This window comes from Macaca thibetana, chromosome 10 (genome assembly GCF_024542745.1).
Source record: "Macaca thibetana thibetana isolate TM-01 chromosome 10, ASM2454274v1, whole genome shotgun sequence".
NCBI classification, from domain to species: domain Eukaryota; kingdom Metazoa; phylum Chordata; class Mammalia; order Primates; family Cercopithecidae; genus Macaca; species Macaca thibetana.
This window is the reverse complement of record NC_065587.1, coordinates 12383726-12394822: the sequence shown is the minus strand read 5'-3', so window position 1 is coordinate 12394822 and position 11097 is coordinate 12383726. Positions and strand designations below refer to the sequence as shown.

At 47.7% G+C, this 11097-nt stretch overlaps 2 protein-coding genes across 5 annotated transcripts in view; both read left to right on the top strand.

Annotated features, from left to right (window-relative positions):
* Nucleotides 1-11097, top strand: part of GTPBP1 (GTP binding protein 1) — a 310687-nt gene that overhangs the window by 72983 nt on the left and 226607 nt on the right. The gene's annotated exons all lie outside the window — the stretch shown is intronic.
* Nucleotides 1-11097, top strand: part of CBY1 (chibby family member 1, beta catenin antagonist) — a 628117-nt gene that overhangs the window by 456563 nt on the left and 160457 nt on the right. The gene's annotated exons all lie outside the window — the stretch shown is intronic.

The window sequence follows — 11097 nt, the reverse complement described above, 5'->3', positions numbered from 1 at the left end:
TTAACGCTACGTACGCCGGAGACGATACGTAAACAGCGTCTCGGAATAGCCCGAGGGCTCCGCGGGGAACTACGGGTATTCTTGGAAGCGCTTTACGTCAGTTGCGACGATCGGCGTATTTTGCGGTCTGTACAAGAAAAACAAAGTACGGAGCGAGCGTAGAGTTCTCGCGCCACCTGAACTAGAACGTGGGGTGCGGTAGGAGGAAGCGCCTCTGGTGCGACGTAACATTCTTTGCGTCGTTAGCCGGCCCGCTGTTGCGAAGATGCGCAGTATGCGTAACGCATTCTGTTTAGAGAATAGAGGATTTTGCCTGATTCCGATCTCGGGACAGACCCCGCGGCCGGCTTGTGGAAGTTGCTTTGCAGAGACAATAACCGTCCTCCATATTGTTATCAAGTTTCAGGGCCTCCTGGTGCCAGAAGTCGGGAGGGTCTTAAGTTCCCTGGCTGGCCTTCCTACATGGGGCCGGCAGCCCTCTCGCCCCGCAGCCCTCGGCCCGCTGAGAATGGCGGCGGGCCCCGGCGCCATTTCCTTTCCGTTGCCTCTCGCTGTTCTGTCTCCGGCAGCCATGATGGATGCGCCGTGTCCCTTTCTTTCGGGAGTTTATGAGGTGGCAATGTCCGCTGCAGGTTAAAGGGTCCTCAGCTACACTTGGTTCACACCGAGGTGCATTTTCTGAACCGTGTATTTTCACCGTCTCTGGCCGAGCACAGCTGTTGCTAATACAGAAACAAAATGTGCTTGGAGGCCGGGCACGGTGGCTCACGCTTGTAATACCAGCACTTTGGGAGGCCGAGGCGGGAGGATCACCTGAGGTCCGGAGTTCGAGACCAGCCTGGCCAAAATGGCACAACCCTGTCTCTACGAAAAATACAAAAATTAGCAGGGCATGGTGGCGGGCGCCTGTAGTCCCAGATACTTGGGAGGCTGAGGCAGGAGAATCGCTTGAACCTGGGAGTCGGAGGTCGCAGTGAGCCGAGATCCTGCCACTGCACTCCAGCCTGGAGACGGGGCGAGACCATGTCTCAAAAAAAAAAAAAATTGGTTGGAGCCCCAGTGGACTGCGTGGGCACTTTGCTGCCGTTAAACGGCGCTCCTCAGAAGGTCCGGAGAAGACCCCAGCACTCTCGGGAGAACAAGGTTTCAGAGTAATGGTCTTTTTAGATGCGTAAAAAGTGAAAGCTAAGGACAAGTGTTTAACCAGGCTAGCCCACATTCTCCGCTCAATTCCTTCCAGACTGGCTTCCCTCTCCTTACCTGCTTCCTGATCTCTCAAACTGCATTTTAAAGCCCCGCAAGCTTGGCCAAATGGCGTCACACAACTGTTGAGCTGTTAGGGCCCTCGAGACGAGCCCATCTAACGTCTCAATTCAACAGATGGCTAGAAGCGGGGAGATGTGGCCTCTCAGTGTGGGTGCTGAGTGTTTCCCAGATTATTGGGAACATAGCATTAAAAAAGGAGCTTCAAAAAGGCCCTTGAGGCCAGGCAAGGTGGCTCACGCCTGTAATCCCAGCACTTAGGGAGGCCGAGACAGGCAGATCACCTGAAGTCAGGAGTTCGAGACCAGTCTGGCCAACACGGTGAAACCCCGTTTCTACTAAAAATGCAAAAAGTAGCCAGGCATGGTGGCGTATGCCTGTAATCCCAGCTACTCAGGAGGCTGAGGCATGAGAATCGCTTGAAACCAGGAGGCGGAGGTTGCAGCGAGCCAACTGCACTCCAGTCTGGGCGACAGAGTGAGACTCTGTCTCAAAAAACAAAAGCCGTTGAGATGTCAGTTGCCCCGGAAACACAAAGAGACAGTCACGGACTCACTGGTCAAGGGTGGAATGACTAAAAGGCCAGGCACTGTGCCAGGTAGGCACTGGGTCAAGGTGGTGAACAAGTTCCTGCACTCACAGATTTTACACTCTAGGAGGGAGACAAAAAGTGTTTATGTCAAGCAGTTGCTAACTAAAATGAAAGCAAAGAAAAAGGGAAAAGAGAGAATGCATGTGTGCATGTGAAGGAGCAGAGTATGCAGGTTACACAGTGTTGCACTGGGGTCTCGGGAGGCCTCCCTGATCCAGTGACATCCAAGCACAGACCTAAAGTGAGGTATCTAGCCTTGCTGACAGAGGAAAGAGCAAGTGCGAAGGCCGTGAGGCCAAGTGTGGCTGAAGTAGGACAAGGAGGAAAGACTGAAGAGGACTGTATCCTGAAGGGCTTGTAGGCGGCTGTAAGGCCTTTGTCTTTTCTTTCCAGTAAGGTGGAAACCTCTGGAAAATTTTAAGCAAAGTGACATAATAAAAGGACCCCTATGACTGCAGTGTGAATAAATTCAGAGTGAGGGAGGGCAGGAGCAGGCAGATTAAAAAGAGGCAAGTGCAGTCATCCAGGCAAGAGATGATGAGGATTGCGAAGGGTTAATAGGGTAAATAAAAGAACATGACCCAGTGCGGGGGCGGTGGCTCACGCCTGTAATCCCAGCACTTTGGGAGGTCGAGGTGGGTGGATCATGAGGTCAGGAGTTCAAGACCAGCCTGGCCAAGATGGTGAAACCCCATCTAAACTACAAAAATTAGGCAAATGCGGGAGCAAGCACCTGTGATCCCAGCTACACGGGAGGCTGAGGCAGGAGAATTGCTTGAACCCCGGGCGGCAGAGGTTGCAGTGAGCTGGGATGGTGACACTGCACTCCAGCCAAAAAAAAAGAAAAAGAAAAAAAAAGAATATGACCCAGGCGAGTCTCAATCACTTTAAGAGGTTCATTTGCCAAGGTTAAGAACGCACTTGGGGAAAAAGAACACAGAACCACAGAAAAAGCAGCGGTCCATGTTTCTTTTCTGAGAAGAGTCTGGGGAACCTCAATTTTTAAAGGGAAGAAAGGAAAAAAAGCAGGTATAGGGAGGGTAGATAAAAGAGGCAAGCAGTTGCATTCTTCCGAGTCTTTTTTGTTGATGTTGTTGATTTCTTTCATCAAATGGGTTTTTTGTTTGTTTTGTTTTGTTTTGTTTTTTTGAGACAAAATCTTGCTCTGTTGGCCAGACTGGAGTTCAGTAGCATGATCTGGGCTCATTGCAACCTCTGCCTCCCAGGTTCAAGTGATTCTCCTGCCTCAGCCTCCTGAGTACCTGGGATTACAGGCGCCCACCACCACGCCCGGTTAATTTTTGTATTTTTAGTAGAGATGAGATTTCAGCATGTTGGCCAGGCTGGTCTCAAACTCCCAACCTCAGGTGATCCACCCGCCTCGGCCTCTCAAAGTGCTGGGATTACAGGCTTGAGCCACCACACCTGGCCTTTATCATCAACCTTTATTTTAAGTTCTGGGGTACATGTGCAAGATATGCAGGTTTGTTACACGAGAAAACGTGTGTCATGGTGGTTTGTTGCACAGATCAACCCCTTGCCTAGGTATTAGGCCCAGCATCCATTAGCTATTCTTCCTGATGCTCTCCCTCCCCCAACCCCCAACAGGTTCCCGTGTGTTGTTTCCCTGCTCCATGTGTCCATGTATCCTCTTCTGAGTCTTTGATTAGTCTTCACGGATGCTTTCTGCTCATGCTCAGTTAATCTGCATTTTCACATAAGATAAAATAATCATAGAGCAGAGGGCAGCAGTCAGATATGTGTTTGTCTCAGGCGAGCAGAGGGATGACTTTTTAGTTTTGTCCTTTGTCCTGTGCTTGTGATGATAAACCATCCATGTACATTGTCAGGGTGAAATTCCACATAACTGTTTTGGTGTAAAGATCTTGGAGGCCCACAAGGAATTTCTTTGTGGGCAAATTGTGAGAGGCCTATGTAGCTTTTTTTTTTAAGAGACAGTCTCACTGTCGCCCAGGCTGCAATGGTGCGATCTCGGTTCACTGCAACTTCCGCCTCCTGGGTTCAAGCAATTCTCCTGCCTCAGCCTTCTGAGTAGCTGGGATTACAAGCATGCGACACAAAGTTAATTTTTATATTTTTAGTAAAGACTGGCTTTTGCCATTACTGACCAGGCTGGTTTCAAACTGCTGACCTCAAGTGATCCACCCACCTTGGCCTCCCAAAGTGCTGGGATTACATGGCCACCACACCTGGCCATCATTATATATTACGCCGTAATAATAATAAAAATAGGCCGGGCCTAATAGAAATAGTCTGGCTAACCTGATGAAACCCCATCTGTACTAAAAATACAAGAAAAGTAGCCGGGCGTGGTGACATGCGCCTGTATTCCCAGCTACTCAGGAGGCTGAGGTAGGAGAGTTGCTTGAACCCGGGAGGTGGAGATTGCAGTGAGCTGAGACCACGCCATTGCACTCCAGCCTGGGCGAAACTCCATCTCAAAAATAAATAAATACATAAATAAATTGAATGACTCACAAATCTAGAGATTAAGTGTTAATGCATCTCTTTATTTATTTTTTTGAGACGGACTCTCTGTCACCCACCACGCCTGGCCCTGTGTTAATGCATCTTAAAGATCTAAATCAGAAAGGGGGGCTTATAATTGACAAGATGTGCTGGGCATGGTGGCTCACGCCTGTAATCCCAACACTTTGGGAGGCCGAGGCGGGCGGATCACAAGGTCAGGAGATTGAGACCATCCTGGCTAACACAGTGAAACCCCGTCTCTGCTAAAAATACAAAAAATTAGCTGGGCATTGTGGTGTGCGCCTGTAGTCCCAGCTACTTGGGAGGCTGAGGCAGGAGGATGGTGTGAACACAGGAGGTGGAGCTTGCAGTGAGCCAAGATCACACCACGCATTCCAGCCTGGGCGACACAGGGAGACTCTGTTTCCAAAAAAAAAAAAAAGATGTACATCAGAAGGGGGGCTTATAATTGACAATATGTGACAAATGCTACACCCCACACACAAATGCTTCATATTTATCTTTTGGAATACACTGGATGATACATCCACCCTGCCCTTTGCTTCAGCAAATGGACCTTTCTAATTAGAAAAATAATTTTGTTTTTTGAGGTGGAGTCTGGCTCTGTCGCCCAGGCTAAAGTGTAGTGGCATGATCTCAGCTCACTGCAACTTCTGCCTCCCAGGTTCAAGCAATTCTCTGCCTCAGATTCCTGAGTAGCTGGGATTACAGGTGCCTGCCACCACACCTGGCTAATTTTTTTTGTATTTTTAGTAGAGACGGGGTTTCACTATCTTGGCCAGGCTGATTTTGAACTCCTGACCTCGTGATCCACCCACCTCAGCCTCCTAAAGTGCTGGGATTACAGGCATGAGCCACCGCATCCGGCCGAAGAAAACATTTTTTTGGTAACAAAAAATTGTTATAATACTCTAGCAGCCTTCTAACTCATGGGGATCCTAGTAGATAAAAGCTCTTTGGCCTGTTAGATATAAATGAATTTAAAGACTGTATCACAGGCTTGGACTGACCAAAGACTAAGGGACCAAGGCCACTTCAGTGGCGGCTTTTCAGTTCTGGAGAAGCCGTAACACTGACCCAAAAGAACTACTGGGTCACTTTGGCCAGAGACCATCGGCTCTGTCGCTTGCAGGGCCCCGTCTCTGAGCATTCACTCATTCTTGTTGGGGCTCAAGCATTAAAGGTCAGACCTGCCAGGACTGTGTGGCTAGGCCTGCTGGTGCTCGGGAGGCCCTGACAGTCTCCTGAATTGCTGCAGGCCCTTGTCTTTGACGTGGACACAAACAGTTCTTTCATCTTTTCAGAAGAACAGATGATTGGGATTCTTGTTTGGCTTTTGACAAACACAAACAGGAAATTCAGCCCTCTTAGGCTGGAGGGGAGGGAGTAGGTATATGCCAAACTGCAGACCAAATTTCATAGTAGCTGAACAAGAGTTTTATTTTTATTTTTAGAGACAAAATCTCACTCTGTCGCCTAGGCTGGATGCAGTGGCGCAATCTTGAATCTCCCCAATTCAAGCAATTATCTTGCCTCAGCCTCCTGAGTAGCTGCAGGCATGCGCCACCATGCCCAGCTAATTTTTCTATTTTTAGGAGAGATAGGGTTTCACTATGTTGGCCAGGCCGGTCTCGAACTCCTGACCTCAAGTGATCCTCCTGCCTCTGCCTCCCAAATTGCTGGGATTACAGGTATGAGCCACCTTGCTTGGCCAAAAAAAATTTTTTTTCTTTTTTTTTTTTTTCTTTCAGCTCTGTCGCCCAGGCTGGAGTGCAGTGGCATGATCTCGGCTCACTGCAACCTCCGCCTCCCAGGTTCAAATGATTCTGCTGCCTCAGCCTCCTGAGTACCTGGGACTACAGGCACACGCCGCTATGCCCAGCTAATTTTTTTGTAGCTGTAGTAGAGATCAGGTTTCACCGTGTTGCCCAAGCTGGTGTCGAACTCCTGAGCTCAGACGATCTGCCTGCCAAAGTGCTGGGATTACAGGCATGAGCCACCGTATCCGGCCCACTTTTTTTTTTTTTTTTTTTTTAGAGACAGGGTCTCTCTATGTTGACCAGATTGGCCTTGAACTCTTGGTCTCAAGCAATTCTCCTGCCTCAGCCTCCCAAAGTGCTGAGATTACAGCCATGAGCTACTGTGCCTAGCCTCTGAACAGGAGTTAAGAGTAGTTTCATCTTTTTAGAAATAGATTCCCTTGTGTTCCCCAGACAGATACAGGGTTGTTGATCAGACATGGAGCTGAGAGAGTCAGAGAGCAAATCTGGCAGCATCCTGCTGAGAAATAAAGTAGTAAGTGAACTGACCACAATGTATGTAATTAATGTAATGATGTTACAGTCTATTGTACTTTAGAAGTACATAGACTTGCTGGGCATGGTGGCTCAGTCCTGTAATCCTAGCACTTTGGGAGGCCAAGGCGGGCGGATCACGAGGTCAAGAGATGGAGACCATCCTGGCCAACATAGTGAAACCCCATCTCTACTAAAAATACAAAAATTAGCTGCTCATGGTGGCAGGTGCCTTGTAGTCCCAGCTACTCGGGAGGCTGAGGCAGGAGAATTGCTTGAATCCAGGTGGCAGAGGTTGCAGTGAGCCGAGATCGTGCCACTGCACTCCAGCCTGGCAACAGAGCAAGACTCTGTCTCAAAAAAAAAAGAAGTACATAGACTCATAGACTTAATAATGTGAAGAACAACAGGCTGGCATCAAAAATCAGAACATAAGGACAAAGTGAAAACAGCAATAGGTCAGTTAAACATCAACTGGTGTCTCTAAGATATAATGAAAAAAGTGCTGGTATTTACATAATTTTGATAATAGAGGCAAAATATAGTGTGCACATATTTGGAGGAAAAGTAACTAGCATTAGAGTCATCTCCAGGAAGGACTGTGCCAAATAAATACACCACCAAGCCTACACCCATACACACCCACACACACACACCCACACACACACACACCCCTACCTAATCTGAGGGTGGTTCAGATTGGTACTGGGTGGAGTCAAAAGGAAGGACTTTTGCTTTTGTATAAATATGTAATTACAGGCATGTATGTTTGAGAAGTTATGGGGGTTCTGCAGGCCATTACCCCCTCCCCAACTGGCTACTGCTCAGAGTAAATAAGTCAGTGTGAGCAGATCCATGTGGCTTTGTCTTTGCCTTCTTTACCGTTGGAATCACTGCAAAGACCATTTCTAAGATTGGAAAATGAAGAAGTTGACTCCCTTGGCAGTACTTGTGAATTGAATTGGGATGGTAGTGTTCAGGACAGGCTTTTTGCTCTCTGCCAAAGAGGGGTGAAATCCCTTGGAGGAAGGGACTTATTGAAGTATGGTGGAGGGGAGGTTGGCAATGCAGCCATCTGAGATACCCAGGGTAGAGGGTGCCTTGTCAAGACAATGTGAATGTCCCTGGTGCCTTTGTACCATCCCTAAACCTGGGTCAGGCTAACCCCCAGACTAGGCAGCTCTCTCAGTGGGGACTCTCAGAACTGCCGGTGCTTTTGCTTTGTAGACTTAACCCCAATTGTAATTGGTTATTCAGGTGATTATTCCTGCAACTCCATGTCCCAGGGAATTTTTTTTTTTTTTTTTTTTGAGATGGAGTCTCACGCTGTCAGCCAGGCTGGAGTGCAGTGGTGCAATCTCGGCTCACTGCAATCTCTGCCTCCTGGCAGAGATTCTCCTGCCTCAGCCTCCCGAGTAGCTGGGACTACAGGCGCCTGCCACCATGCCCGGCTAATTTTTTGTATTTTTAGTAGAGATGGGGTTTCACCGTGTTAGCCAGGATTGTCTCGATCTCCTGACCTCGTGATCGGCCCGCCTCGGCCTCCCAAAGTGCTGGGATTACAGGCGTGAGCCACTGCACCTGGCTCCAGGGACTCTCTTGATTAGTCACTTCTCTATCCATTGCAGCTGGCACCTCACTGATGTCTCAGTTTTGGCTGAATGCAAGACAGTATGCTTTATTGTTTAGGGCCACATATATATGTAATGTAAGAATAAAGAAATGTATGGGATCATTTGACAACAAATTCAGCAAAATGAAGAATTTGATGGGGAGGAAAGAGATTTACTCCTAGGGCTATTCAGGAGTCTTCAGTTGTGTTGGTAATGTTTTACTTCATGAGGTGTTTGTTTGTTTGATACGGGACCTTGCTCTGTCATGCACGCTGGAGTGCAATGGCACAGTCATAGCTCACTGCAACCACAAACCCCTGGGCTCAAGCAAAACTCCCACCTCAGCCTCCTGAGTATCTGGGACTACAGGCATGCACCACCACTGCCGGCTTATTTTTAAATTTTTGTAGAGACAAGATTTCCCTGTGTTGCCCAGGCTGGTCTTAAACTCCAGGCCTCAAGTGATCTTCCTGCCATGTTCTCCCAAAGTGTTGGTATTATAGGTTTGAGCCAGGTATAGTGGCGGGCACCTGTAATCCCAGCTACTTGGGAGGCTGAGGTAGGAGAATCGCTTGAACCTGGTAGTGGAGGTTGCAGTGAGCCAAGATTGTGCCACTGCACCCCAGCCTGGGTAGCAGAGGAAGACGCCGTCTCAAAATAAGTCAATCAATAAACAAACTTGCTTTTGCTTTACCCTGCGGACTTACCCCAAATTCTTTCTTGAGTGAGGTCCAAGAACTCTCTCTGGATTAGGACCCTTTTCTGGTAACCGTATGTTTCTATGGCTTGCAACCAAGAGTCCTAACCAATAAACCCTCCTTTTTGAGTGCTCATCTCCCCTATATAGGCCAGAAATAGACCAGACCTATTTCTGCACGCAAATGGAGAGTGGAGTACTGGAAAACCATGGTCCTTTGCTCACAGATAACAAAATTGAACCCTGGCCTAGAAAAGCTCAGTGGGCACTGGTGATTTTCCTGCTGGCCCAGATACCTGCACAATCCGTAGTGCTATCCAAAGTTGGGCCCCAAGTTACAGCTTTTTAGTAGTTCACATTCTCACACTCAGCCACTGTTCTCCAAAGCAGGACATGTAAGACTGGCTGGACCCAGAGAGATTTCCAGCCTTAGCCAGATGCCATATTGAAACCAGCTTCTCCACTGAACTCTAGGCCTTTGTTTTGGGCCCTGTTTTCCAACCCGAATGCCCACTTCTTGTTAAATTGTCCTTTGTCAGGGGTATTCTGCTTAACCCAGACAAATTCTCTGAATTTCAAGTCTTGGGAGTTTTATTTCTGTCTCTACTAAAATGCTCTGGGCTGCTATGCAAATTGGTCCACCCCCTCTCCAGGGCTCCTCATACCAGGGAATCTCTAGGAGATGCTCAGTTTTTATCAAGGATGTTGTCAAAGCTATTTAAATTGTACATTTATAGGATAGTCAGGTGTGGCCACAGGAGGAAAGATAGGAGAGGCTTGTAGAAGAAAGTTTACTATACTCACAGGTCCTAAAGAGGGGGTCACCACACACCATGCGGAGGTCACTGGGGAATATGCGGGGGTAGTCAGGAGGCAGAACACTGGATGGGAGAGAGCTTGGGCCATGGCCTTTATTGAAGTTTCTGAGACAGGGCAGGTTAAACAGTTGAGGAGTGGCGAATTGAGTAATTTTTTTCTCTTTCTTTTTTTTTTTTTCTTGAGACAGGGTCTCACTGTTGCCCACGCTGGAGTACAGTGGTGCCATCACAGCTCATTGTAGCCTCAATTTCCTGGGTTTAAGTGATTCTCCCATCTCAGCCTCTGAGTAGCTGGGACTACAGACGTGCCACCACACCTGGCTAACTTTTGTTTGTTTTTTGAGACCAGGTTTCACCATGTTGCCCAGGCTGAAATTTTGATAGGCTCTAAGTTAGATGGGTGGCCCCTAGTTGCCTGGTAGCAGGGCCTGGGATGATTAAGGCAAAGGAATATTCTCTTCTGGAGTATAAGGGCCAGATAGAGCTAGGATGGCTGTAGATTAGTTAGTCTGTGCATCAAAGGCATGCTCCTGGCTGGTCCCTTTGCTATCTCTAATATTGGCTATCCCTGATAAGGGCAGTCTCTCCCCAGCTGGAAAGATTTTTCAAGATGTTAAAACAGGCTGGGTGCAGTGGCTCACGCCTGTAATCCTAGCATTTTGGGAGGCTGAGGCAGGTGGATCACCTGAGGTCAGGAGTTCGAGACCAGCCTGGCCAACATGGTGAAACCCCATCTCTACTGAAAATACAAAAAATTAGCTGGGCATTGTAGTGGGCGACTGTAATCCCAGCTACTCGGGAGGCTAAGGCAGGAGAATTGCTTGAACCTGGGAGGAGGAGGTTGCAGTGAGCCGAGATTGCGCCATTGCACTCCAGCCTGGGCAACAAGAGTGAAACTGTCTCAAAAAAAAAAAAAAAAAAAAAAAAGTTAAAACAGCATAATACACAGAAAATTTAAAATATACACAATGAATCAAGTAACAAAGCCTTCCTTTCCCTAGGACAAAAGTATGCCTTTATATTTGCATACGAAAATACGCCATTTAAGTGATTTTGCAGAATGCAGAAAATCTGCTCCTAGATGACTTTATCTCTGCTTATTCAGAGAAGTAGCTTCTGTGGTTTTCAAAAGGTAAAAGGGAGAAAAAAAGCTCTTATTTCCCAGTATCCTGCATTGTGAACAATTTCTGCTTGCCAAGTTAGTCTCCATTTTCTTTCCATATCCCAGCTCCTATACCTTTGCATATGCAGTCTCTCAGCTTAACCTTTCCTCTCCCATTTTTGGAATTTTACTTATTTATGTATTTAT